Raw genomic sequence first — 27,995 nt, 5'->3', positions numbered from 1 at the left:
TTATTCCTTAATAAAAAATGTAACTGTAAATGCTAAATGCTCCAGCCCACAAGTCTCAAGCGTTGACATCTGTCTGCAAGAAATACTGTTGAACTTACTGCGGTTTTGCTCCATCAGGAGTTGCTGCCTCTGAAAAATAAAGGAGAATCTTTTTAGACTTCACATCCAGGACAGGGGCTTGTAAGGGAGTTGAGGGTGTCAGCACAATACTCCGAGATATCATTTACCGCTACACGTGTCTTTAATAGTATGCATGCCCAAAATGTAAGTCCTCATAGAAAGAATCTGGATGCTGCACAAGATACAGATGTACCCACATGTATTTATAATGCATTCCGTGAGCATGGTTTCCCTCATAACAGAAAGTTACACAAATGTGGTAACACAATGCAATTGGACCTAACACTTCTTAGTGAGCTACCTATTATTTCTCTTGGGAGTTTGTCTTTGTTTCGCAATGCATGTTAAATGCTGAGGGGTTACAATAAAACAAATATAAAAATTACAATCAATGCCTATTAACTTAATGCTGTACATTGGATGTGGGTGGATGAGAAGGGAAGGCAATGAAGTTTATAGTTACTAATGTCTTAATGCAATATATATTCATTTTCTGAGCTTCCTGGAGTGGCACATTGCACTTAACCATCAGCAAATATCTTTAAGGATGTGACTCAAATCGGCCCAAGTTCTGCTACAGCTAGACAAGATTCTATGTTATTTATATATGTTGATGCGCTCGTTCAAACACACACACCTATGTTAAACCACCCAGTACCATGTTATTTATTTCAATTGTAAATGTATCAGTCTAGTGCAAAGGTCGAGTTGCAGTTTATTACAACAGTAGAGCCAGCTTGACCTGAGAAAAAGACTCCCCCACACATTGCATATTACAATTACTTTATATATGGAACACATTCTCCAAAAGGTCACAGGGCCTTTTCAATTCGTCGTCACGGTACTGCAATATGTCAATCCTTGCATCCTGGTTCTAGTTGAATATCTTATAATTAAAAATAAAACAAAGAAAAAATGCAGTAGCAGAGAACATATATGCAGTTGTGCAGAATGATATATTTTTTTTTTAGGTCCCGCCTGAGCCAGCGCATGCGATGCACTGGCGAGACATTTAGTAGCTGCTTTAAAAGTGCTACCTTGCCGGCCACCAGCTTGCTATTATGCGCACAAGCGCGAGCGACGTGCACAGCACTTTTTCCTGTCACACGCGCACACCACTTGCGTTTTTTTTTTCAATTTCCTTTTTGCGCGCGCACACAACTCCCGGTCGCAGCCAATGCTTGCACTTTTTCCCGCGTGCTGAGCACAGAGCGTGTCATCGCGATCACTTTCGCTTTCACCGTGATCGCGATGACTTTCGCGGCCGTGCGGCGTTACTTTTACGGCCGCACGGCCACTGCTTGTTATTGTCTTCACATTGTGCTTTTCATCTAGGCTGCTCGTGGACACTGGAGACTTTCCGTCCAACAGGCTGTCTTTGGATCCATTTCTCCTCTGCTTTGAAGCGTGGCCACCAGAACGCTATCTATCAGAAGCACCAGATCTTTCTTTGCATTGACTTCAGACAGGACTGATCTCTCCCCACCAGAACCTTGGGAGCATCTATTCTGACGGAAGATCCGAGGTCAATGGGAATGCCTGATGCGAACAGGGTCCCCTGAGTCGCTATCTCAGTGTATGGATTCTCCTTTAATTGGTCGACTGATAAACCAGATGGGTCAAGGAGTTCTTTCTCACCGGGATCAGTGCCTGGACCTCCTGAAGTTGGGATCAGCCTGGTTTTTCTCTTTTTGTCATCTCAAGACAGCTTTCTGTGGCGCCAAATCCACCATGTCATTCTCCTGTCGCAATCTGTTTCTCTTCTTTCGATGCTACCTGTTGCAATTCTCTTATTCGCTGCCACTGCTGGTATTACAACGAGACCGTCATCTCATGTTTTGCTTTAAATTGTAGGACTCTTCACTGTTTTGACCTTGCCTTCTTCGTTCAGGCTGGCCAGAATTGCTGTCACTTTCACCTGAAGAAATTTGTTGACGAGGGGTGGGATACTCTGGTGACTTGCTACGGTCAGTGGGCGAACTATACAGTCCACTCTGTGGTCCATTTTCTTCCCATGGTGCACTTGTTTTTCTTTGTTGCGATTCTGGTCTGTTAACACATTTTACTTTCTTGTACCTTTTCACTGGAGATGGGGCAATAATTTTAGTGATTCATTCATTTTCCATGTGTGCTGTTTACACTATGCGATCCGCTCAGCCTTCCCCCCCCCCCCCCCCTGTCCTTTTAGGGTAGGCTTTACTCGGGCTCATTTCGACATTCTTTTTTGGGGTAGCAGGGGTTGAACGGAAAGGTCTCTGCTCATCTGAAAGGCTGTCCAACCATTGAACCAATGTTTGCTACTCAGTGAACCAATCTTGTTTAGTTTCCTTTACAGGGAGCTGGAATAATTTTCTGGCAATCTGAAGAACTTGTTGTGCTCTACATAGAATTTCCAGAGGTGCTTGCATGCTGTTTTACTGTGTGTTAAAAAAACAAAGGATGTTTTATTGCACTCGCAACAGATAATTGCCTTCCCGCAATATAGGAATATTCACGCCTGTCCAGATATTTCTCTTGCCATAAATCCATAAGGTTCAGAAACTTCATGTAATCTGACAAGACTCAGCCTATTCACAGCTTATTCCGTTTATGAGTATCGGGTGAATAATCTAGATCTGAATTCATTAGGACATTAAAATCCTCCCTTAAATCACTTTCCCTGGGATGGTCAACAATGTCTGATACAACTCTACCAGTACGGCTGGGTCGTGTAAAATTGGAGCATAGATTGAACCTATATTTACATTTAATATTGTTAATCAAACCGCTAACCAGGGAACGCTTCCCTTCTTTATCTGTTTGGAAGGAGGTAACATGGTACAGGAAATGTCGATTTATATAAAGTGTGATCCCCTCAGCGGGCAGCGCTCACAATTGAAATGCACGCATAGCCTGCCCATCACTTAAACATGTTATAATTCAACTCCGTTTAGTCCCGGAAATGTGTCTCCTAAAAAAGCACAATATATGGTGAATGCCCTTTTAACCAATCTTCAATTGCTCGGGCTTTACGCATTCTGTTTAGGCCGTTGGCATTAAACAAAACTATTCTCAGATGATCTTTATGTACCCTCATGTAAATTCTGGGTTTCAACATATAAAAGCATACTGACCTAAAGTGCAGTACAATAAATACCCCACAAAAAATGCGTGTCTATGCATATATATTCCCCATCCATACGTCTGCTTATTGCATACTTAAAACTTAAAGTGCTGGAATACATACATCTGTTTAACCAGCAATTAAAAAGTAAACTGCACTTCCTGAGCTACTGACCTACAATAAGGTTGAGGGAACCCATAGATATTCATAACTTTGAGAAAGAAGAAGCATTCCTAAAAATATACTGTGCCAAAAACTAAAGTGCAGTGCAAGAATATATATATGCTTCTTCTCAAACATTTCACATCATTTCAGTTCATTTCACCTCTCTATTGAACCGTTCCGTATGTTAATTGCCCAAGTGATTTCACTATGCCTAAGTAGAGCCTACTAGTAAACAAGCATTGGCATAGCCAATAGATCTCGCCTTTGGGACCTTACAAGTATTTAGTTATGCAACACAATATCCTTGGTGCAAAAACATCAACTGTTGCATGGCTAAACACTTATATGGTCCCAAAGGCGAGACCTATTGGCTATGCCAATGCTTGTTTAATATTAGTAAGGGAGGGGAGGGGCATCATGACCCACTGCAAGTAATATGTTTTTTACCAGCACTGAATGAAAATGCTGTGTTGACCATCCATTTAACTATTTTATTTGTTTAGAGATGCTAAATAGCCAGCAAATGAATTCAAGGCTGTGATTTATGGGAAATATTTCACAGTTAAGAGCTGTTTTCTGTGGTAAAATGTGAGCTTTGAAACCACTGCCACACAGTTTGTTTTATGTTAGGTTGTTATTTTTTTACCATCTGAATAGCGCACAATATACCTGGGAGGGTATCCTGTTGCTGAAGAAGGAGCCGTAAGGGCCAAGCCAGGGCTAGGTGAAGAACCTGGTTTTCAGTTTCCTATAAAATTCAAGAATGGAGGAGGAGGCTCTGATGTGCAGAGGCAGGCCATTCTTGGCTTTTCCTGCATGCAGGAGCAGGCATTACTGACAGACCTATCTCTAGGAATGCCGGATAGCACAGGGATGTAAGACTAGGAGTCTGGTTGAGCGAAGAGGTCTGTAGGTTTGTGGAAGTTAATAGATTGTTGAGGTTCATGGTTCCAATGTTGTGTAAGGCTTCGTATGTGTGTGAGGAGTTTGAAGTGTGCTAGTTTCTGGATTGAGAGCGAGTGGAGGTCTTTCAGGTGTGAGGTGATATGAGGAGGATGAGTCTGGGCATTGAGTTTTGTATGGTCTGGAGTCTTCTGGGCAGTTGAGGGTTGAATCTGCTATAGAGTGTGTTTCCGGTGTCCAGCTGGCTGTTGAAGAGGGCTTTTGGGGAGGGTTCAGCAATTGTTGGCGAGGAGCCATTTGAAGTTCTTCTTGAGTGCATGGAAGCTGGAAACTTTGTTCACTTTGCCAGTCAATGTGAGTTGATTATCGATTACTAGTCTGAGTTTGTGTGTGATGCCTGGAGAGGTGTGGGTCCATGTTTGGCAGGTGAACAGGTGGAGTTCCAGAGTGAGGTGTCTTTCCTGAAGATTACTACTTCCATCTTGTCTGTATTAAGCTTGAGACAGATGTTTTCATCCATCTGGTAACTTCGGAGCGAAATTGGTCCAGGTGTTTGGTGTCTTATCAGAGTATGAAATGGGTATCATAAGAAAAGGATATGATGTTGATTCCGTGGGCATAATGATGCTGGTGAGTACAGTCATGTCGACGTTGAACAGAATGTGGCTGAGTGAGGATCCTTGTGTGACTTTGCAGATGAAGTTGACGGCATCCAAGGTGAATGGGGCCTGGCTTAAAGGCTGTGTGCATTCTGTCAATAAGGAGCAAAGCCAGAAAGTGTGGGATCTTTGATGCCAGCTTTGTGCAGTCGTTGCATAAGGATGGAGTAGGAGAGGGTGTCAAAGACTGCAATAAAGATCCAGTAGGATGACGATCAATATGTCACTTCTGTCCATGATCATCTGGAAGTCAGCCGTGGCAGTGATGAGAGCAGTCTCTATGCTGTGGCTGCGTATGAATCCATACTGAGTGATGAGGAGGCGGTTGTCAGTGAGGTGAATGGCTAGGTATTTGTTTATCATCTTTTCGTTTACTTTTTCCGGTAAGAGTAGCACGGAGATAGGCTGGTAGATGGTTAGCATCTTCAGGTTTGCTTCTGGTTTCTTGATGACTAGGAATACTGTGGCACATTTCTAGGCAAGCGGGTAGATGGCTGTGGTCATTGAGCCATTCAAGAACAGTGTAAGGGCTGCGCTGATGGGTCCAGTCCTTTGATGAGGATGTGGTGAGAGAAGGGATCTGAGGATTCTCAGGAGTGTATAGACTCCATGGTTGTTGCTGTTTATTGAGTGGTGATGGTGGGCCCAGAATGTTGGAGTTGTCCTGTGGGTGATGGAAGTGATGGGCAGGAGGCCTATGATGATGGAAGTGTCCGATTGGTGCTCAAACGCTTTGTAGATGCTGATGATCTTATTGCTAAAGAATAGGGACAGCTAGATGCAGCGGTCCTAGGGAACAGAACACTACCTAGCAGCACATTCCTTACCTTGAAATTATCCCTAGGCATCAGACTGGATTCAGAAATTTTCAGTAGCAGTATCCCTGTTTGCCAGTAGGTGGCTCTGTGTGACTCGGCATGGCTTTGTTTGTTTCGAATTGACATACGTTGTACCTATATAGGCCACCCCAGTTTCTTTTTATGACTTTCCATGTCAGGAGCGCAGAGCCACAAAGAACACTTACCATTGGTGTGGAAAACTAGCTCCCTGAAAGGGAGGATGGGTGGGTTGGTAAGGAATCTGCGGAAAAGATAGCATCTTAATCAGATAAGGGTTTAGCAAAGGTAAGTACCTTGTTCATCTGATTATTATTATTATTATATATAAATTTATTGAGCGCACAGCTACCCGTGGGTTTCCCGGCGCTAGAGACACAAAAGTGAGGGGAGGAGGTCAAACAGGAGTGCAAGAAGCAGATTACAAAGAGAACAGCCAGGTCTTCACTCCTTTGCGGAACTTAAGATAACACGTTTCAGACCGCAAGGGAATGGGAAGTGAGTTCCAGAGCGAGGGCGCCAAGTAGGAAAAAGAGCGCCCACCTACTCTAGCACGCTTAAAACGGGGAACAGAGAATCTGCATTGGGTGGAGGATCTGAGAGTACGGGAAGGACAATATTGATGAACTAAGGTGGATAGATAATGGGGGGCTTTGCCAGCTTTGATACGGTGCATAAAGCATAGAGCTTTGAATTTAGACCTAGATTCTATGCGCAGCCAGTGCAGGCTGCGCAGGGAAGAGGAAACCAAAGTGGTCTTAGGCAAGTTGCAGAGTAAGCGGGCAGCCATGTTCTGGACCACTTGAAGCTTACGGGAGACCTCCTTGCAGGCACCCAGAAGTAAAACATTACCGTAGTCCAGACGCGATGTCACTAAGGCCTGGACCACCGACTTCTGGGTGTCAAGGGGAAGCATCCATGTTATTTTCCTCAGCCACCTGATGATGGTGGTACAGGTGGCTGCTACTTTAACCACATGTTGCCTCATGGATAACTGATTGTCAAAGAGGACCCCGAGATTGCGTGCTGTTGTTGTTGGAACCGGCAGTGGTCCCATTTGCTGAGGCCAGTGTTGCGGGCCCCAGAGAGCGGAGTCCGGACCGAACAAAAGCAGCTCCGTTTTATCGCCGTTCAATTTCAGTTTGTTAGTCAGCATCCAATTGGCGATATCAGTAAGCCCAGAGTGAAGAGAAGAGGAAGAAGAGTGCGGATTAGAAGAGAGAGAAAAAATAATCTGAGTGTCGTCTGCATATGAAAAAATAGAAAGTCCTGGTTGTTCAGCAAGAAAAGCCAGGGGTCTGACATAAAGGTTAAAAAACAAAGGACTGAGAATAGAACCTTGGGGGACACCATAAGGGGAGTTATGAACAGTGGATACCGCAGAGGAGGAGAAAACTTGAAAAGTGCGATCAGAAAGAAAATTAGAAATCCAAGCAAGTGCGGAGCCACCGATCCCAACAGACCTCAAGGCAGAAAGAAGGATGGTATGGGAGACGGTGTCAAACGCGGATAGAGACCTCTAGCCGCAGTTCTCCTACCTTAGAAGACATCCCCAAGCATACCGCCTCAAATGTGGGTCTGCAAAACTAATTTTACACCAAAAAGTCCTGCAGGACCAAATGGGCTAAGTGTCCATCATGAGAGACCAGACTGTCCAGGCAGTAGTGCTTGCTGAACATATGCAGAGGAGCCTACATAGCTGCCAGACACATGTCCAGGACTCCATGTTCTAATGTAGTGGTCGCAGCCTTGACTCTGGTGGCATGAGCATGCAAACCCTCTGGGGGGTTCTTCTTGGCTAATGAATAGCAGATTTTAATGTAGAGCACGATCTATTGGGAGATGGTTATTTTCTGCATGATCTTTCCTTGATTTGCTCCAACATACCCCATATAGAGTTGGTTGTCCACCCGGAACTCTTGTGTGCTTAAAGTAGAAAGACAATGGTCTTTTTGGGTCCTGTCGATGGAGTTGCTCCTCTTCCTTAAATGTATACGGCAAAGTGTAAAAAGTAAGCAGGGTGATGGATTAGCCTTAATGAATAGGAGTGACTACCTTTGGAAGGAAAAAAGCTCTAGTGCGAAGGACCAGCTTGTCCGGAAAGATGGTAATATATCGAGGCTTGGATGAAAAATCTTGGAGCTCACTGACCCTCTGAGTGGATGTTATGGCAACTCGGAAATTGCTGTGATTGTAATAAGCCTGAGAGGACAGTTGTGTAGCGGATCAAAAGGAGCACACATCAGAAAGGTGAGTACTAAATTGAGGTCCCACTGAGGCATGAAGGATGAAGGGAGAAGGTGGAAACATGTGTGGAAGACCTTTCAAAAACCTGTTTACAACAGGAGATTTGAAAAGGGATGGCTGATATGGCAACTGAAATGATGGCAGAAAGATAGCCCTTTAGGATGCCCAAAGCAGACTGAAAAGAAAGAATAAACAGATGGACCTGGGAACGTGGGGCAGAAAGTGGGTCAAATCTGTATTTCTGCACATCATGCCAAACAATTGCTCCAAAAACAGGTGTATACCGTTGTGGTGGAGGGATGCTTGGCTACAAAGATGACATTACACACTTCAGTAGGAGTATCAAAAGCTGTCAACTGTCACTGCTCAATCTCCATTCATGAAGGTGTGGAGCGTGGACAGCTTCAGGTTGAGAACCCTGCCCTGCTGCTGCGACAGAAGATATTCCCAAAGGAGCAGACTGATCGGAGGACTGATAGACATGCTCAACAGCTCAGAGATATCAAACTCTCTGAGCCCAGTCCAGAATCACAAGGATGACTTGGGCCCAGTCATTCCTGATCTTTTTGAGAACTCTGGGCAGGGGTGGAATGGGGAGAAAGGCATACAGAAGGTCTGAGCTCCACTGAAGATGAGAAACGTCTGAGCGAGAGCCACCTTGGAAACTCTTCTGTGCAGAACTACTGACATTGCATATTCCCGGCGGTGGCAAACAGATCTAACCAAAGCTCTCCCAATTGCTGAAAGAGACATTGCACCACCTAAGGATGAAGATGCAATTTGTGATCTGCTAGGCAGCTTCAGCTTAGTTTGATCGCCCTGGTGTTCAGAGAGCCCACTAGGTATGGAACCATCAAGGATATGCCCTGAAGTTCCAGCCATGTCCAGAGACACAGGGCCTCCTAACAAAGGATCCACAACACCACTCCACCTTGTTTGTTGCAGTACCACATGGTGGTGTGTTGGTGGTGATTTCTGTGTTGACGGCCTGGGGAGGTTAGACAGAATGTATAGGTGAATACTTCAAGTGTGAATCTAAATGTTTAGATCAGCACCAAAAACAACATCTATACCTTCTTCAGGAATAAGCTGTGTTAATTGAAAGTGACCAGGAGTACTTGGGATAACACTATGATTCAATTCTAAAACAGGTCTAAATGTTCAATCGCTAGGATCCTGTGAGTGAAGCTATAAAAGTGAGCTAGCTGGGAGTGTAATGCTGCATTTTGTGTCCATGGACAGCATCCTGGATTGAGATTCGATTACTAACACATAAAGGAGATCTGTGTTAATAGTTTGCCTTCCACATTGGGAAGCCATGGTGATCTTATGCGAAGATATCTTGGTACAATTTCTTTTTTTCCTGCTTGAGAGTAAACTCTGATATGATACAATGTGGGTTGGAGTAAGGGACACAGTTAACAGTTAATAAAGTGATATTTTGAAATATCATGCATATTTCTACTACTATTCTATTTCTCTATGCTGTCCTCTCTCTCCACTACTGCCTCATCTGGAGCATTACTTAGATGACAATGTGCTTTGTTCTTGACTCCAAATGTTTAACATTGTTGAATGCGATAATGAGAGCATGCTGACAGACCTGGAACTGTGATTATAAAGGGGTGCCTGTCGTTTTGAACTAGACTTCATATTATTCTATGAATGCTTACACTGTACAAAGATATAGGCGGATTCATGTGGTCTTAGGGCCTGATAAAAAGCAATAATACTGAAGTGTTGAGAGAATCTATATAGATAGATATGTCCATGATTACCTATGGGTGTGTTATCACGTGTTCCTAGCACTTTAAATAGTTGAAAAAATTCTCCATTGGCGTATCATTTGATCAAGGCCTCTGCGAGGCTGAAACGCGTAATGGGGGTGGTGCAGGGCATCTGTTAATAAAATCTTATTGCACCGATACCTGGGTCTGCCTTCGTCCTTCCAGGTGATTGTGGTGGCGAAGTATTGTGGAGAAATATACTGAGTCAGCTTCCTCGGTAGTGGCAGACCCCTCCTTCCCAAAGGGCAGGACGGCAAGAAGCAGCGTCTCAGGTGGTGACCAGAAACTCCAGAGAAAGGAGCAGCCGTGGAAGCACCCGGCCGGCAGGAAAAGCCTTTGCTGCGAAGTGCATAACGAAGCCCGTGTCGGAGGACTCGAGCGGCGGGTGTGACTCTCCGTAGGTAAGGGCATGCCAAGAGGCCGGTGAAGGAGTGAGAGTGAGCTAGGTGTGGGCATTGTCTTTAGCACCTGCTCCGAGTTGTGAACTTTGCCCATACAAGCACAATATGTCCGCCAATTCGCTGAGGAGTCGGGAGGCGGCAGCAGATGATCTGTTTGACAATATTCCCAGTGGGGAGACAGTGATGAGTGCGCAGGATCATGCAGCGCAACCTGTTAATCGCAGCGTTAAAGACCGGTTAAAAAAAACTTGAAAAATTGATGCGAACGGAACAGGCTAAATGGTGGGAGTATAAGTCCTTAACTTGTTACCTGGAAGTGGGAAGAATACCCAGAGGACTGCGTATATTACTGGCTCCAAGCTATGAAAACCCAGACCCCTGCATGTTGGCTGAGTGGGCAGATTGTAATTTAGATCCTCTCGCAAACTGGTGGTGTTACTTGTGAAATACGCTGAAAGTGACCGAGCAGCCCTTCAGATCAAAATCGATTAAATGAATGCAGAAATAGAAAAGCTGAGAGTCACGGCTGTGACTCAAAAACAGAGATGATATGATGTCTCGTTTACAGAGGGATGAGGAAGTAATTAAAAAACGGAAAGCCTTTAAATTTCAAAGAGACAAGGTGGACTACGAGCAGGGGCGTGTGTTCACCTTTGCGAAAAAATACAATGCGGTTAAAGCAGCAAACATATCAGGTGCTCCCAAACCAGCACAGCCGAGCACCAGTGGCAATGTACCAGTATCTGCTTCTGCCTCTGATATGAGTTCTGCCATAGACAGTGAATCAGATAATGAACAACTGGCAGTAGCACGGAGATTGGGGTTTCCAAAGCCAAGCCTTGGCCAGGAACTGGACTATGTGAGGCAGGACAGAATAAGAACTGTTAGACCTGGCACATTGGCGTGGGTCTCCCTTCCATTTTTCGCTGTGCCTCATGTATTTTTTGCTGGTGTAGTTGCTCAGGGCACTGTGCCACTGCTGTCCAGTGCCACAGTGCAAGTGCTCCCTATTGTAAATTCATGTATGATTTGTGATTCCATGATTGGTTGGTTTGGTTTACTTGTCAGACCCTAGTACAGTGCACCAGGAGTGCCCGGGGCTTGTGAATCCAAATACTGCGGGTGGGCTTGCAGCACTGGTTGTGCCACCCACAGAAACAGCCTGTAAATATGTGTCTAAGGTCTGCCATTGCAGAGCCTGCGTGTAGTCTGGTACTGTCATGCTGACTGGGCAAGTGCACCCACTTGCCAGTCCCTAAACCTTCCCTTTTCTTCATATCAGACACCCCTATGGTAGGCCCAAGGACATGGTGCATTGTAAGGATAAGGTATGACATGCCCTAGTGTGTGTGGCATGTTCTAATAGTTAATTACAGCCATTTTCGTTTTTCACTATTGCAATGCTACCTGTTCTCCATAGGCCAGAATGGGCAGTTTGGTTATTACATTTTATAATCCTAACTGGCTCAGAGAACATGGTAGAAATTAGAATTTAGTATGCCTGAACTCAGGATGATAAAATACATCTTTTAGTAAAGTTGGTTTTAACATTCTGTGTTTGAAAATGCCACTTTTAGAAAGTAGGCATTTTCTTGTCTAACCATTCAAACCTGCCTCTGCTAGGCTGTGTGTATTCCTTTGTCTGGAGTTTGAGTGACAGGGCTGGGGAATTCTAGGAGACAGGGTGAGGTGTCCCAGTGGTGAATAGAGATCTACATCCAGATGGGTGGGAGGAGTTGCGCCTGGGACCTGAATAGGGCTGTGCCTGCCTTCCACAATGCTGGCTCCACCTCCTGGGGAGCGGCTGATGTCTCTGCCCTGCACAGTGAATGAAGAGAAGGAATCCTGTCAACAAAGTGCTCCAGGGCTGTACTTGCCTTCCACAATGCTGGTTCCACCTCCTGTGGGGCGTCTAATGTTTCTGCCCTGCACTGTGAAAGGAAAGGAGAAGTTTGGTAAACAGAGTGCTCAGGAACTGGTTTGGACTGGGCAAAGGCCCCTCTGCCTTCAGAGGACAAAGGATTTCTGGGTATAAAAATTGGGACCCTGATCGCAAGAATTTAGATCACTTTGGGAAAACAAGAAGAACCTCTGCTGAGGGAGGAACCAGAAGAAGCTGAGGAGGAAACTATCCCTGAACCTGGGGGATTGGCCTGCAGTGGTTGCCTTACTGCCAGAGAGAGGAGAAAGGAAATTTGTGTGTACCTTTGCTCAACTTGTGAAGGATCTCCAAGGGCTTGCCTCCTGCTGAAGTCTCAGGAAAAACAGACTTCACCCCCCCAGCTCCCCCCGAGTTCTTTGGAAGTGCCTGCTGCTGTTGTTGGGCCTTCTGAGGGACTGCGTGTCGCAAGGAGCTGGAAGCACGACTCAAGAAGGAGAAGCGTGCCACCGTCGGAGCTGTTGTCGTCGCATCTCGTAAAGTGTGTCGCCGCTGCAGCATCGCATTGAGCGGAAGCGTCTCGCATCACCCAGGAAGTGTCACGCAACGCCGAAGAAGCGTGTCGCCATCGCAGCCATTGTAGCTGACGCTTTGCACCGCCTCAAGAGAAGAGTCTCGCATCGAGGAAGAAGCGTGTCGCCATCGCAGCCATCGTAGTTGTCGCATTGCACCGCATCCAGAAAAGCGCCTCGCATCCATGGAGAAGCGTGTCGCCGTCGGAGCTGCTGTCGTCGCATCGCATAAAGGGGTGTCGCCGCTGCAACATCGCATCGAGTGGAAGCGTCTCGCAAACGTTGGAGAAGAGTGTCGCTGCCAAGGCTGCTGTCGTCGCATTGCGTAATGTGTGTCGCCGCTGCAGCTGAAGCATCAAGTCGAGTCTTCTCGCAACATCGGAGAAGCGTACCGCATCTGGAAGATCTTCACGTCTTTATTTCTTTGCACCAAAAACTTCATCGCATCAACATCGTTGCAACACTTTCGTTGCCCTGCGTGTCGCATTCAAAAGGTACATTGACTTAACGTGTCGCATTTAAGAACTTAAGAGAACTAAGCAAAATCCTACCATCTAAAGTAACAATATTGTGTGTTTTTGCCGTTTAATGGTCTTGTGGTAAATCTATATAAAGAATACTTATTTTTAATATAAAAACCTGTGTGGTGGTCATTTGTAGTGTTGTCACTTGGTTACTGTATGTGTTCACAAATGCTTTACACACTGCCTCTGAGATAAGCCTGTCTGCTCGTGCCAAGCTACCAAGGGGGTGAGCAGGGGTTATTTTAGGAGTGTACCCCCCTACCCTGACTAGAGGAGAGGGTCCCTGTTTGTCACAAGTGCATACCTGTGACAACTAGAGACCCCCAAGTCTAACAAGAACATTACGACCTCGTGCCCAAAATGCAAACATCAGCAAGGACGCAATCAAAAAAGACTGGCCAGGTGTAAACGGCGGTGCCAACGGCAAGCACAACAACAGAAAACAAACAAACAAAAGATGGAATCGCAAGTAATGACAAACATCAAAGGGTAAGACCCACAGTCATTAATTAACCTAACTGAATGCATTCTCAGCGAGGATGACAGAAAGTTGATGGCCTTGCGGCTCTCTTTCAGTCCACCTAGCAATTTTGAGTACACCTAAACCCGGATTGACATTTTTAAATTTGTCCGAAAATTAAAACTGCGAAAACATCACCTGATTCAGGGCACACAGAATCCAGGAAGTTCAGTGAATGTCCTGAACGAGCTGGAAAAAGAAGATGAACTTACGGCAGGGGATGTAGATCTCCAAAGAGTAATGCAACAACTTCAGGATGAAAACAACGAAGCTGCCACTGCTACAGGCATGGAGCCGTTACATCTAGGGGGTAGGATTCAGACAAAATTCAAAGCCAAATCTACTTTCTGTCCCATTATGCTACGTGACAATGTAGATTTATTTCATGACAAAGTAACATCGGAATTTAAAAAAATGTATTGTTCCACTACACGGGTCCCAAGAAAATATACAAAACAAGATAATGTGTACTTTCAATTGATGAACAAACTACAGGCTGATGACAATGTCATCATTCGTCAATCGGATAAAGGAGGCAATGTAGCGTTAAGGCCACGCAAGCTTTACATGGAAGAGACCCACATCCATCTAAATGACAGAGACTGCTACAGGCGAAGAGACATGCAAGCGATAAAAGTGTCCTGGAATGACTTTTATACAAAGTTGATGGCACGGAAATCAGCAGGATTGCGGACCATGGAAGAATTCAAATTTTTGAACACCTCATCATTCCTGTCATATATTTCATTCCCAAAATACACAAGGATGCATGTAAACCCCCGGGTAGGCCCATCATCTCTGCCAAGGGTAGCATCATGGAAAATACATCTACATTGTGGACTTTTTCCTTCAAGAACATGTGAAGAAATTGCCCTCATATATGCAAGACACAGGGGACTTTTTATGTAAAATCAAAAATGTGAAATGGGAACCTGGATATGTGCTCATCTCTCTATATGTAGCATCATTATATACGAGCATCCACCACCAGGATGGCTTAAAGGCTGCTAAATAATTTTTAAATACCCGCCCAATGAGCTGATAATTGCATAACAAAATGCTTTTGACAATGATTTCAACATGTCTGGAAAATAACTTTTTTCTCTTCCAAAATCAGGTCTCTCAACAGGTCAGGGGTGTTGCCATGGGGGCCTGCTTCTCTCCAAGGTACGCTTGTTTACATAGGGGACTTTGGAAGGAGCAGGTCCCGATGGCAAGCCATGGTGACACCTTGAATACACATGTCTTTTGCTGGTGTAGGTATATAGACGACCTGTTTTTAATTTGGAAGGTTACAGAGCAGTCTGCACAGCACTTCATTGAACAACTTAACATCAAGAATCTCAATCTTAAGTTCACTGCCCAAAAGAGCAAGGAGAGCATTTTTTACCTTGATGTGGAAGTCTTTGTAAATAATAATAGACTGGAAACAAGACTCCACAGACTCCACAGAAAATCCAAGGCAGGTAATACAGTCCTACATGCCCATAGCCACCATCGCCGCACTTAATCAAGAGCATCCCCTTTGGGGAGATGCTGTGGATACGCAGGATATGTCGTTCTGACAGGGAATGCAGACAGGCGCAATATGAGTGGCGCAATATGAGTGTAGAAAGAGATTCCTGGAGAGGGGTTATTCTGAAGACATACTCAACACCGCCATGACCAAAGCAAACAAGATACAGAGGTCTGCTGCACTCACTAAAATATTAGCTACAAAAGACAGTCAGATACATCAGGATCAATCCACGTAACTTATACTGACATTTAGCAAGCAGCATAAAATCTTACGCAGGTTAATTAATAAAGGCTGGCCCTTAGTGTGCAATGATCCTGTCCTGTCCTGGGGAGCAAACTGGTCAAATCTCCCAGCATTACCTTCAGAAAGGCCACCTCTATGAGTACCTCTCTTGTCAGAAGCATCCCTGAAGTTAGACAAACCAAAACCTGGCTCAACAGTAAGACGGGGTTCTTGAAATGTGCAACTTGTAAAGCATGCAAATACAGTAAAAGTACGTCCTCCTACCATACACCATTTCAGCCCAAACCAGTTCAAATCACTAAATCTCTCAATTGCAAGACTGAATATGCGGTGTATGAGCTGAAGTGCTCATGTGGCCTGCAGTACGTGGGTAGCACGAAACTACAGGTGCACAAGCGAGTGCTCCAGCACATCAGAGCCATCATCAACAATGACGCCGCATATCTGGTGGCAAGGCACTTCAAGGAGACGCATGACAATAACTTGCGGTACAAAAGGGGGTGGTGATGGACGGAGCATCAGAACCAATCAAACACTCACACCCAGTCAACAGATCTGGGTTTGATCCATCACCGTTCTTTAGCCCACTCTGAAATGCCAGAAACCGGTCCTAGGAAGCTTGTTTCCGGTCCAGGGAAGGCAGGGCTTGGCAGTTCGGGCTGGACTGTTCCCATGAGGCACAGGGTCAGACTGATTTGCATATGGCCATGTCTGAACTGGGCTGGCAGAGTGGGCTAAAGAACGGTGATGGATCAAACCCAGATCTGTTGACTGGGTGTGAGTGTTTGATTGGTTCTGATGCTCCGTCCATCACCACCCCCTTTTGTACCGCATTGTTCGCCATAAGTTGGCAGGGTATGCTCAGACGTGAGTCCCTTGCTCACTTTGCCACTGGATTCAAGAAAGCCTGGCTGAAGACGGCTGAAATGCCAGAAACCGGTCGTATGAAGCTTATTTCCGGTCCAGGGAAGGCATGACTTGGTAGTTCGGGCTGAACTGTTCCCATGAGGCACAGGGTCAGACTGATTTGCATATGGCCATGTCTGAACTGGTGTGGCAGAGTGGGTTAAAGAACGGTGATGGATCAAACCCAGATCCGTTGACTGGGTGTGAGTGTTTGATTGGTTCTGATGCTCCGTCCATCACAACCCCCTTTTGTATGACAATAACTTGCTACATCTGAAGTACTTTGTCATTGATGCGGTATTGCCATTGAGAAGGGGCCGTAATCGTGAACAACTACTAAGACAAATGGAAACTAGATACATATTAGAGTTGGACAGTAAAACAGCCCAGGGGCTAAATTCAAGCGAGGATTTTTTCACCTGCCTCTAACATATTCAAATCCGCCCGCATCACACTGTTTAGAATAGTTGTACTGCTGCCTCGCAATATGTTTTTAACATAATATTCTTTTAGGATTTCTTTTTTAGTATTGCACATCCAATCACGGTTGTGATTTGGAACAGTGTAAGCACTTGCAGTCTATGCACTAGCACTTTGCACTTTTTTTTCCACAGGTAAATCTCAAGGCCCACTTGGGCAGGACGTTTGTTTATATTTTTGCAATGCACTATTTTTGCCATAACCATTTTTGCTGTAACTAGTATGAATCAGTATTTTACCTCGATGTTAGTTACGTGCAATAGAGCTTTATATAGTGACCAATTTTATTTCTGACGGAAAGTTAAGAATTGCAATTTTGCTGCTAACTTATAGGTCATTTACATTGTTTTTTTATATGAATTATTAGCTCTGTTTTTAGCATTTATATCGCATTTTATTTATGCTATAGTTCTCTAAATATTTATTTATTTATAAATATTTATTGACTTTGCGTTAGTTGCACTGTGATATTCATCACAGTACTGTAATGCATATTGGCACATATTGCATTGCAGTAGTTCATGCCGACAACAATGTTTTGAATTGGCTGACTATGTCCATGATTACCTATGGGTGTGTTATCACGTGTTCTGCGCACTAGCACTTTGAATAGTTGAAAAAGTTCTCCATTGGCATATCATGTGATCAAGGCCTCTGCGAGGCTGAAACGCGTAATGGCAGTTGTGCAGGGCATCTGTTAATAAAATCTTATTGCACCGATACCTGGGTCTGCCTTCGTCTTTCCAGGTGATTGTGGCGGCGAAGTATTGTGGCGATATATATGTGTATATATATATATATATATATATATATAATATAATATTACAAGATGGGTTACAGGTAAGTTGCCCGGTGCCCCACAGTCTCAGACACGGGTCCCCACCAGTGTTATTTATATATAAAACACAAGCAAATTTGAGATAACCACATTATAATAATCTAGGTATTGGAAATAAAATGCATCTTCTTATTCATTCGTCTTTTGATGTTTATTCTTATTTTCTTGGAAGTCAAATTTACAAAAAGGTATCACAGTAATGCCACCACGTGTTTCGCGCACACTGCGCTTCTTCAGGGCTCTAATCAGTAGCTAGTCCCATTTCTTGAAATACATCTTAGGGAAAAGTCATCCGTGAAGTTGTTGAATCCCCTTTATAGGCATAGGTACCTTAGTATTAAATATATTCCACAGTGCTAGACAAATCTTCAAAGTATATGTTTATTCATGATAAATCCTAAAGCTAGCGTTCCTTGATAAGATCGCTAGGAAAAACAGCGTCCGTCTGACCGTATCTCCTGCAAGCTTTACTTGCAGGAGATACGGTCAGACGGACGCTGTCAAATACAATAAATGGCACACTAAAACAAACGTTGCGTTACATGCGATGGCCAACCAAGCACCGGTGTCTAACCCTAATGTAACAGATGTCAAAATAATAAAAGTGTTGTACTGTTTATACTGTACAAGGATAGAAAAGGTTCCCAGCCCAAAGACAACCATGACATTGTTCTAAACCCCCCACAAGCCATAAAGGGGTGTGGGGTCTTCAAATTAGCATGCCGGGACAAATATAAAAAGGCCCCTTAAGGATTCCTGCCCCAAACGCCCATGCAAAAACCTCGGGGGAGCGACCTGCCTGGATTGTATTGCTGTACCTTAAGGATTCCTGCCCAAGCAACCATTCAAAAACCCTTGGGGAGCAACTTGCCTGGATTGTTCTGCTGCAGAGAGCCACCCCAGGAACTTAAAGCAAGAATGGACCTGAGCCATTTATCCCAGATAGACGCCGCCTGCTACACTGTAATGGAGGTAAATAAGGGATGACGCCATGATGTATGTTTATGAATTATTTAAAGTATTAGGGAGACTGTATTTAAGTGAGCAGAGATGCATTTTAAATGGTGCTCAGTGCATTTGTGGTATTGTACCCTTGGTGTTTTAATTAAGCTTTAAGGCATTATGATCTGCTGCTTAATGTTGGCACTGAAGTTTTTAAAAGGCGTAAAATACAATGTAGCTGTATTTAAAGTGTATAAAGGAGGGTTTGGTTGTGGCGCAGGGGTGTAGTCTTAAGATTATACATTTTTTTATAGAAACATTTTACCATACAGCTGTACATTTAATGTCAAGAATTTTAGAAGTTATGAGGCGCTTGTATTGCAAGGTTACCAGAGGTCCTTTAAATAAAATACAATGTTTACAAATTCAAAATAAATAATACAATTTGGTACTCACCACCCTGTTTATCCTGCCGGTGAACTGCCTCAGAAGTCATAGCTTTCAGGTTTAAAAAGCTGCTACAAGTCCCTGAGGGCTCAGGAGTCCGTGATGGTATGGGGCTCGATGCCCTTTTTTAAATTGTAAAGCCCTAGAGCCTGCTTGCTGGTGGTGCTGCTCGGGGTGTCTTGGGGGCTGGCTCCAGGGTCCGAGGGACTCTGCGGCCGATTGCCGCGCTTTTTTTGATGTAAAAAATAACCCCGAGCCCGCTTGCTGGTGGCGCAGCTCAGGGTGTCTTGGGGGCTGGCTCCATGGTCCTCGGGGGTCTGCGGCCGATTGCCGCGTTTTTAATTTGAAATAACCCCGAGCCCTCTTGCTGGTGGCGCTGCTCGGGGTGTCTTGGGGGCTGGCTCCAGAGTCTGAGGGGCTCTGCGGCCGATTGACGCGCTTTTTTTTATGTAAAAAATAACCCCGAGCCCGCTTGCTGGTGGCGCTGCTCGGGGTGTCTTGGGGGCTGTCTCCAGGGTCCGAAGGTCTCTGCGGCCGATTTCCGCACTTTTTTTTTAATGTAAAAAATAACCCAGAGCCCGCTTGCTGGTGGCGCTCCTCGGGGTGTCTTGGGGGCTGGCTCCAGGGCCTGAGGGGCTCTGCGGCCAATCGCTGCGCTTTTTTTTTTTTATGTAAAAAAAACCCCGAGCCTGCTTGCTGGTGGCGCTGCTCGGGGTGTCTTAGGGGCTGGCTCCTGGGTCCGAGGGGCTCTGCGGCCGATTGCCGCATTTTTTATTTGAAATAACCCCGAGCTCGCTTGCTGGTGGCGCTGCTCGGAATGTCTTGGGGGCTGGCTCCATGGTCCTCGGGGCTCTGCGGCCGATTGCCGCGTTTTTAATTTGAAATAACCCCGAGCCCGCTTGCTGGTGGCGCTGCTCGGGGTGTCTTGGGGGCTGGCTCCAGGGTCCGAGGGTCTCTGCGGCCGATTGCCGCATTTTTAATTTGAAAAACCACCGAGCCCGCTTGCTGGTGGCGCTGCTCGGGGTTCAGGGTTTTGCTCCAGGGGTCCGCGGGGCTCAGAGACCCGGTTGCAGCGTTTCATTTTTTTAAAAAATAAGCCCCGAGCCCGCTTGCGGCTGGCGCTGCTCGGGGGTTCAGGGGCTGGTTCCGGGATCAGCAGCATGGCTGCTTCTCCTACGGGTCTGATGTGCAAGACCCGCCCCTTCAGTGATGTCACCAGCGAGTCACTGAAGGTGCAGGCCTTGCACATCAGAGGTGTGTGTGTGTGTGTGCGTGTGTGTGTCTGTGTGTGTGTGTGTGTCAGACCCGAAGGTGTCAGAGCGCTACACAATAGGAACAGTAATGATACATGAGGCAATTGTGTAAGTATCAAGAGCAAACAAAAGGTAGCAAGCATTACGTTACAAAAGGAAAAAGTGACGTGTGCAGGTTACAAAAGCATACAAAGTACACGTCAAGGTAAGAAAAAAAAATACAATTAATGGCACACTAAAACAAACATTACGTTACATGCGGCAATAATGCCAATTGTGCAAGTATCAAGAGCAAACAAAATACAGAAGGTAGCAAACGATACGTTACAAATGGAAAAAGTGACGTGTGCAGGCTGCAAAAGCATGCACAGTACACGTATAGGTAAAAAAACAAATTGCAATAAATGGCACACTCAAAACACTAAAACAAACGGTACGTTACATGAGGCAGGGGTGGCCAGTGTATGCTAAGGTTAGCCCCAATGCCAGCGCTATTAAAGTACAGGCTTCTGCGCTGCACAGGCAGCCATTTTTTGAATATATGTTTTAGAGCACCACATGCAGCGCTTTTTTATTGTTTTGTTTTATTTTATTTTTTAAATGTGGGTTGTGGCACCCTCCTAACAGCCTTTTTAAATGCCTACATAAATTGTTTGAAATTGTAATACTTTGTTTAAGAAAAGGCGTGTTTTAAAACAGTTTTTTATTTAATCCAGATGCAAGACCCTGCAAAAACAGACGTTATCTATGTTCCCCAGGCACTGGACACCCCTGAAATAACTATCAACGCCCGAGAATTGACAAACCAGCAGACAGGTATATATATTTAGAGTTGTGTAGTTCTACGTAGTTTTGTACACAAATCTCTCAGAAGTTCTGTTTTTTCTAATGGGGTTCTCCTGTATGCGGATCTGTTGTTCTGGACGGTTGCTGTTATGTCCCTTAATGGCTGGGCCGACCTCTCTGCAGCATGTTTCTGAGACGCTTCTAGAATATAAAGAGAAAAATATATATTAGAGAAAAACATAAAGCACCATGTACAATCACCACCATCCTTATTTTCTACACAGCCATCTTTTTATATAGTCGTTGCTACAAGCCGCTGGACCCTCTGGCTGAGAGTCTGTAACACCGCTAGTACTTCTCACACCCTTTTGTAAAAAACACACCTGCTAGAGGTCTTTTTGCAGCTCCTTTCTTTGGCGCAGGTCCCTCTTTACACGTTAAAGCTTTCCTCTTCAAAGGTCTTTCTTTTGAACGTTGCGCAGTCTCTTGTACCGCGGCGCCGTCCGTGCATAACACTGGGGCCCCTGTAAAGAAAAAATAATACCCGGCCTTAGACATCTTTCTGCGGAGGTCCCCTATACACCCCTGGTCAGGCCTTTTGCCTACCCCAGCTCCCACGCGTCTTAGACAGTTCAAATAACGGCAGGCTTTTTTATTTACATGTAGGAACGGTAGTGTTTTGCACATTGTTCATAGCTCCTGGAGCATCGAGGTACACCATAAGATCTTCAAGAACTTGTTGTAGGTCGGGATCATAAGCTGTAAAATCATACATACATGAGAACCCCATTAGAAAAAACAGAACTTCTGAGAGATTTGTGTACAAAACTACGTAGAACTACACAACTCTAAACATATATACCTGTCTGCCGGTCTGTCAATTCTCGGGCGTTGATATTTATTTCAGGGGTGTCCAGCGCCTGGGGTACACAGATAGCATCTGTTTTTGCCTTTTCTTAAACAAAGTATTACAATTTCAAACAATTCATGTAGGCATTTAAAAAGGCTGTTAGGCGGGTGCCACAACCTACATTTAAAAAATAAAAATAAAACAAAACTATAAAAAAGCGCTGCATGTGGTGCTCTAAAACATATATTTAAAAAATGGCTGCCTGTGCAGCGCAGAAGCCTGTACTTTAATAGCGCTGACATTGGGGCTAACCTTAGCATACAATGGCCACCCCTGCCTCATGTAACGTACCGTTTGTTTTAGTGTGCCATTTATTGAATCTTTTTTTTTTTACCTCTAGTGTACTGTGCATGCTTTTGCAACCTGCACACGTCACTTTTTTCCTTTTGTAACGTATCGTTTGCTACCTTCTGTATTTTGTTTGCTCTTGATACTTGCACAATTGCCGCATGTAACGTAAGTTTTAGTGTGCCATTTATTGTATTTTTTTTTTTTACCTCGACGTGTACTTTGTATGCTTTTGTAACCGGCACACATCACTTTTTCCTTTTGTAACGTAATGCTTGCTACCCTTTGTTTGCTCTTGATACTTGCACATTGCCTCATGTATCATTACTGTTCCTTTTGTGTAGCGCTCTGACACCTTCGGGTCACACACACACTCACACTCACACACACACACACACACACACACACACACTCACACACACACCTCTGATGTGCATGGCCAGTGACTCGCTGGTGACATCACTGAAGGGGCGGGTCTTGCACATCAAGCCGCAAGCGGGCTCGGGGGTTATTTTTTTGAAAAATAAAACGCTGCAACCAGGTCTCTGAGCCCCGCGGACCCTTGGAGCAAGACCCTGAACCCCGAGCAGCGCCACCAGCAAGCGGGCTCGGGGGTATTTCAAATTAAGAACGCGGCAATCGGCCGCAGAGCCCCTCGGACCCTGGAGCCAGCCCCCAAGACACCCCGAGCAGCGCCACCAGCAAGCGGGCACGGGGTTATTTCAAATAAAAAAACGCGGCAATCGGCCACAGAGCCCCGAGGACCATGGAGCCAGCCCCCAAGACACCCCGAGCAGCGCCACCAGCAAGCGGGCTCGGGGTTATTTTCTTACATTAAAAAAAGCGCGGCAATCGGCCGCAGAGCCCCTCGGACCCTGGAGCCAGCCCCCAAGACACCCCGAGCAGCGTCACCAGCAAGCGGGCTCGGGGTTATTTCAAATTAAAAACGCTGCAATCGGCCGCAGAGCCCCCTAGGACCATGGAGCCAGCCCCCAAGACACCCCGAGCAGCGCCACCAGCAAGCGGGCTCGGGGTTATTTTTTACATCAAAAAAAGCACTGCAATCGGCCGCAGAGCCCCTCGGACCCTGGAGCCAGCCCCCAAGGCACCCCGAGCAGCGCCACCAGCAAGCAGGCTCTAGGGCTTTACAATTTAAAAAAGGGCATCGAGCCCCATACCATGACGGACTCCTGAGCCCCCAGGGACTTGTAGCAGCTTTTTTAACCTGAAGGCTATGACTTCTGAGGCGGTTCACCGGCAGGATAAACAGGATGGTGAGTACCAAATTGTATTATTTATTTTGAATTTGTAAACATTGTATTTTATTTAAAGGACCTCTGGTAACCTTGCAATACAAGCGCCTCAAAGCCTCTAAAATCCTTGACATTAAATGTACAGCTGTATGGTAAAATGTTTCTATAAACATTTTTAGAATCTTAAGACTACACCCCTGCGCCACAACCAAACCCTACTTTATACACTTTAAATACAGCTACATTGTATTTTACGCCTTTTAAAAACTTCAATGCCAACATCATTCACATTAAGCAGCAGATCATAATGCCTTAAAGCTTAATTAAAACACCAAGGGTACAATACTACAAATGCACTCTGCACCACTTAAAATGCATCTCTGCTCACTTAAATACAGTCTCCCTAATACTTTAAATAACTCATAAACATACATCATGGCGTCATCCCTTATTTACCTCCATTACAGTGTAGCAGGCGGCGTCAATCTGGGATAAGTGGCTCAGGTCCATTCTTGCTTTAAGTTCCTGGGATGGCTCTCTGCAGCAGAACAATCCAGGCAAGTTGCTCCCCAAGGGATTTGAATGGTTGCTTGGGCAGGAATCCTTAAGGTACAGCAATACAATCTAGGCAGGTAGCTCCCCGAGGTTTTTGCATGGGTGTTTGGGGCAGGAATCCTTAAGGGGCCTTTTTATATTTGTCCCGGCATGCTAATTGGAAGACCCCACACCCCTTTATGGCTTGTGGGGGGTTTAGGACAATGTTATAATCAAGAAGAGAGAGGAGAACTAAAGAGGCTAGTCCGTTTCCCCAGCTTATATGTTAATAATCAATGAGAGCTAGCTCTTGTTTAAATTATTTCTATGTCTGCGGGTGGGGGAAAACCATTAGGTTTTTATGAAGGCCCTCACCCACCAACCTAGTTGGTGGCATTCTTCATCATTGGGCCCCACCCGAGGTACCGAGTGTACTTCAGGTGTGCTTCGACGCCAGATTACTGCGGAGCAGGTTTTTTTGGTTCGTGAGGGTGCTGTGGGTGTGCTCTGAGTGAGGTTTAAAATACTGTCCTGGGTGTCCCAAAGACTGTTTTAATGGTGGGCCCCAGGCAGTCAATAAAAACAAAGGCTATCGGACGTGCACAGTAGGCTTATGGCCTCCGACGTCCTGTGCAGTCAACTAGTTTCAGCCAGGCCTTTTCTTCTACTGGCTTTCGTCAGGACCTTATATGTGTGGGGTGTTACAGGAGTTGTTATGAGTTTGTCAGTGCCCTGTGTGTAAAGCACACACTACGGTGCTTATATGTGCAAGAGGTGTTTCCTCTCGGGTTGTACCTGTAGGGGGTAAAAAAAGGGGACAGACATAACATTTAAGTAAAGGCTCCTAGTAGTGGGCTAAAAGCTTATAGTGAGGCCGTACTAAGTGCCTAGAGGTGACCATGGACAAGACGGTAGTGTTGGTGTTAGTGGCGGGCAGTGAAAGAGTGGCCGGTCTCGCAATATGCGTTATTGTGTGTGAAATTAGGCCTATGTACTGTAACCAGTGTTGGTAAAAACAGTAAAGTGGAGTTGCTTACACCGGATTACAGCGAACAACTCAGCATGGAGCTCAGCCGGGGGCCAGGACCATGTGCACTCTAAATAGGGGGAAGAAAAGGAAAAAGGCTGTTGGGGAAGGTGGGTGATATGCGCCCAACAAGGTAACGGTAAAAAGGATGCACACACAGACACGGCCGGGGGCAGCATGAAAGGTGGCTGTACCGTTAGCTTGGTCAAGTTCAGGTACTTACTGCGCAAAGTTGCTGGACCCTCAATGAACCTGTTGTCCGGGCAGAGGCTCCGTGAGAAATGAGATTCAGTGTAGAGAGTGCTTAAATACCTGTGGGAAGGGCCAGGTGTTGCTTGTTAGCTGGGCCAGGTGTTCTGGCCTGGGCACGAGTCATGGGGCGTATTCAGCTTCCTGTTGTCTCGAGGAGGTGCCTGTAGTAGAGGAAATGGAAGAAGACTCGCATGCAGGTGTATGTAGCGCTCTCTCTAAATTATTTCCAAGGTGCAATTGGATGTCTAAGTTGCTAACATGTGCGTGCAAATGTGTGGATTATTTAGGGGAGTGCTAACCCATTAGGGGGAGTCGCGCTCCATCTGTGCACTGCAAAGGGGGGGCACCCTCTCTATTTAAATGTAAGCGGCAACTAGGCGGGGCTAAGAAGGTAACGTGTGTTCATATGCAGGGATGTTGCTGCATATTGGCCCTGCTAAAAAATGGGGGTGATGAACCCACTGTGTGGGGGCTCATGAGTATGTGTATGAAGGGTACACCGTGGGGTCATTATGGTCTCGTGTGGGTGTATACCCTGGCACAGTGTAGTGGGTCCAGGCAAGGCATCGAGTTTAGATGCTCTGCCGGTTGCAGTAAGGTTCACAGGGCATCAGTTGGCGGGATCTGATGTTGTCCCTTAGATTGAGAAGGGGGGGGGGGTGTGGGGGGGGGCTCATCTGCTGAGGCTGTTCCACGGAATATTATCATTCAGTCCCTCTGTGTGGGTGGACAATCTGTAGATCCAGCGTTGTTCTTTGGACAGTAGCTGCTTCTCGTTGTCTGTAGGGTGGACAGGGATCTGTTCAATGACCGTCCATCTGAGGTCATTGGTGGTATGTCCAAACCTAAGGAAGTGGTCTGTGAGTTTGCGGATAGTCTTCTTGCACCGAATCGTACTTCTGTGTTCAGTGATTCTGGTGCGTATTTTTCTCGTGGTCATCCCCACATAACGGAGCTGGCTTGGGCATTGGTTGAATTACAGTTCGTGTGCCTACGTTGGTGCCATGTTTTTCCGGTTTCCAGATCGAGGATATTGGTATGTGTCGTGAGGTGGCAGATGCTGCAGTCGCCACAGGGGTAGTGACCTGTGACTTTAGGGAGGTACCACACTTGATGTAGTGTGGGGTTGGTGATGGTTTACGTGGTTATCGGCCGCGTGGAGATGAGTTGATCACGTAGACTGCTCGATTTTTTTATAGGCGAAAAGGGGCAGGTCCCAGTCTCGTTTGCCCGTGTTGATGATTCTCCAATTTTTCTTGATGATTTTAGCCACTGTATTGGAGATAGGGTTGTACGTGGTGACATAGGCCAATGGTGTTGTTGTTTCTTGACGGGTCAGTGTTTTCAGGAGGGCGTCTCTATTTTGGTTCTTTGCTCGTTTTTTGGTCCGGTTGATGATCCTTGTTGGGTAACCCCGTTGTTGTAATCTGTAGGAGAGGTCTGTGGCCTGTGTGTTGTAGTCCTCCTTATTGATGCAATTGCGCCCTATGCGTAGAAATTGGCCATAGGACAAGTTCTCCCTTAGTGGTCGTGGGTGGAAACTTTCAAAGGCCAGTAGTGAATTTCTAGCCGTGGGTTTGTAATATGTGGTGGTTGACAGTTTACCATTGGCGGCCTTGATCAGTAGGTCCAGGAAAGGTAACTGGTCTTTGCTGCTGGTGTACGTGAAGCGTAGGTGGGGATCACGTGTGTTGAGCCAGGTCAGGAAGGTCTTCAAGGATTCCTCCGAGCCTTCCCATATCATGAGGACATCATCAATGTATCGACGCCAGAAAAGTATTGATTCCGTGAACGGGTTGTTGGGCTCGAGGATGTGTGACTGTTCCAGATGGTAGACGTATAGTCCCACCACACTGGGAGCAAAAATACTGCCCATAGAAGTTCCGTTTGTTTGGAGATAGTATGTTCCCTCAAATTCAAAAAAGTTTTCTTTTAATGCCAGTCTGGCGCAGTCTAGGACAAATTCTCTTGGTGTGGTGTGTTCCCATTGTGAGTTGGTCAGAGTTCTCTCTAGGACCTTGAGGGTGTCATCTTGGGGCAGGCTTGTGTATAGGCTTTCAATGTCCAGACCCACAAGTAACTGGGTTGTGGGGTTAAAGTCCAGGTCTTGAAGGAGGGACAGGAGATGTTTGGTGTCCTTGATGTAAGTGGTTGCAGCTTGTACTAGAGGGTTAAGAAAAAAGTCACAAAACCTGGAGAGAGGCTCTAGGAGTGAGTTGCAGCCTGAGACAATCGGCTGTCCCTGGGGTGGTCTTGTTTCCTTGTGTACCTTCGGTACTATGTAAAAGTACGGTATCCGGGCTTGTGTGTTGCAGAGGAAGGTGGCCTCCTGTTTGGAGATGTGGTTGTTGTTTGCAGCTGTAGTCACCAGGTTGGTGATTGCTAGCTTGAGTTGGTTGGAAGGGTCGTTGTCAAGGCGTCTGTAATTATGGTTGTCTTCGAGGAGTCTCTGGCACTCTGCTCGGTAAGCCTGGGTGTCCTGAATCACAATCCCTCCGCCTTTGTCGGCGGGTTTGATGGTAATGTTGTCATTGTCTCAGAGGGTTTTCAGAGCTGCCCGTTCTTCTTGAGATAGGTTGTTGTAAGTCTCTGTTTGGTTGG

The 27,995-nt window shown here is 45.7% G+C and overlaps 1 pseudogene; it reads right to left on the bottom strand.

Moving 5' to 3' along the window:
• On the bottom strand, positions 1-24,091 carry LOC146802159 (band 4.1-like protein 4A pseudogene; annotated as a pseudogene).
• Between the last annotated feature and the right edge of the window lie 3,904 nt (positions 24,092-27,995).

The sequence above is a fragment of the Triturus cristatus genome, chromosome 8 (genome assembly GCF_964204655.1).
Source record: "Triturus cristatus chromosome 8, aTriCri1.1, whole genome shotgun sequence".
Lineage (NCBI taxonomy): Eukaryota > Metazoa > Chordata > Amphibia > Caudata > Salamandridae > Triturus > Triturus cristatus.
The sequence above is the reverse complement of the archived record's forward strand: the minus strand, read 5'-3'. Positions and strand labels throughout refer to the sequence as shown.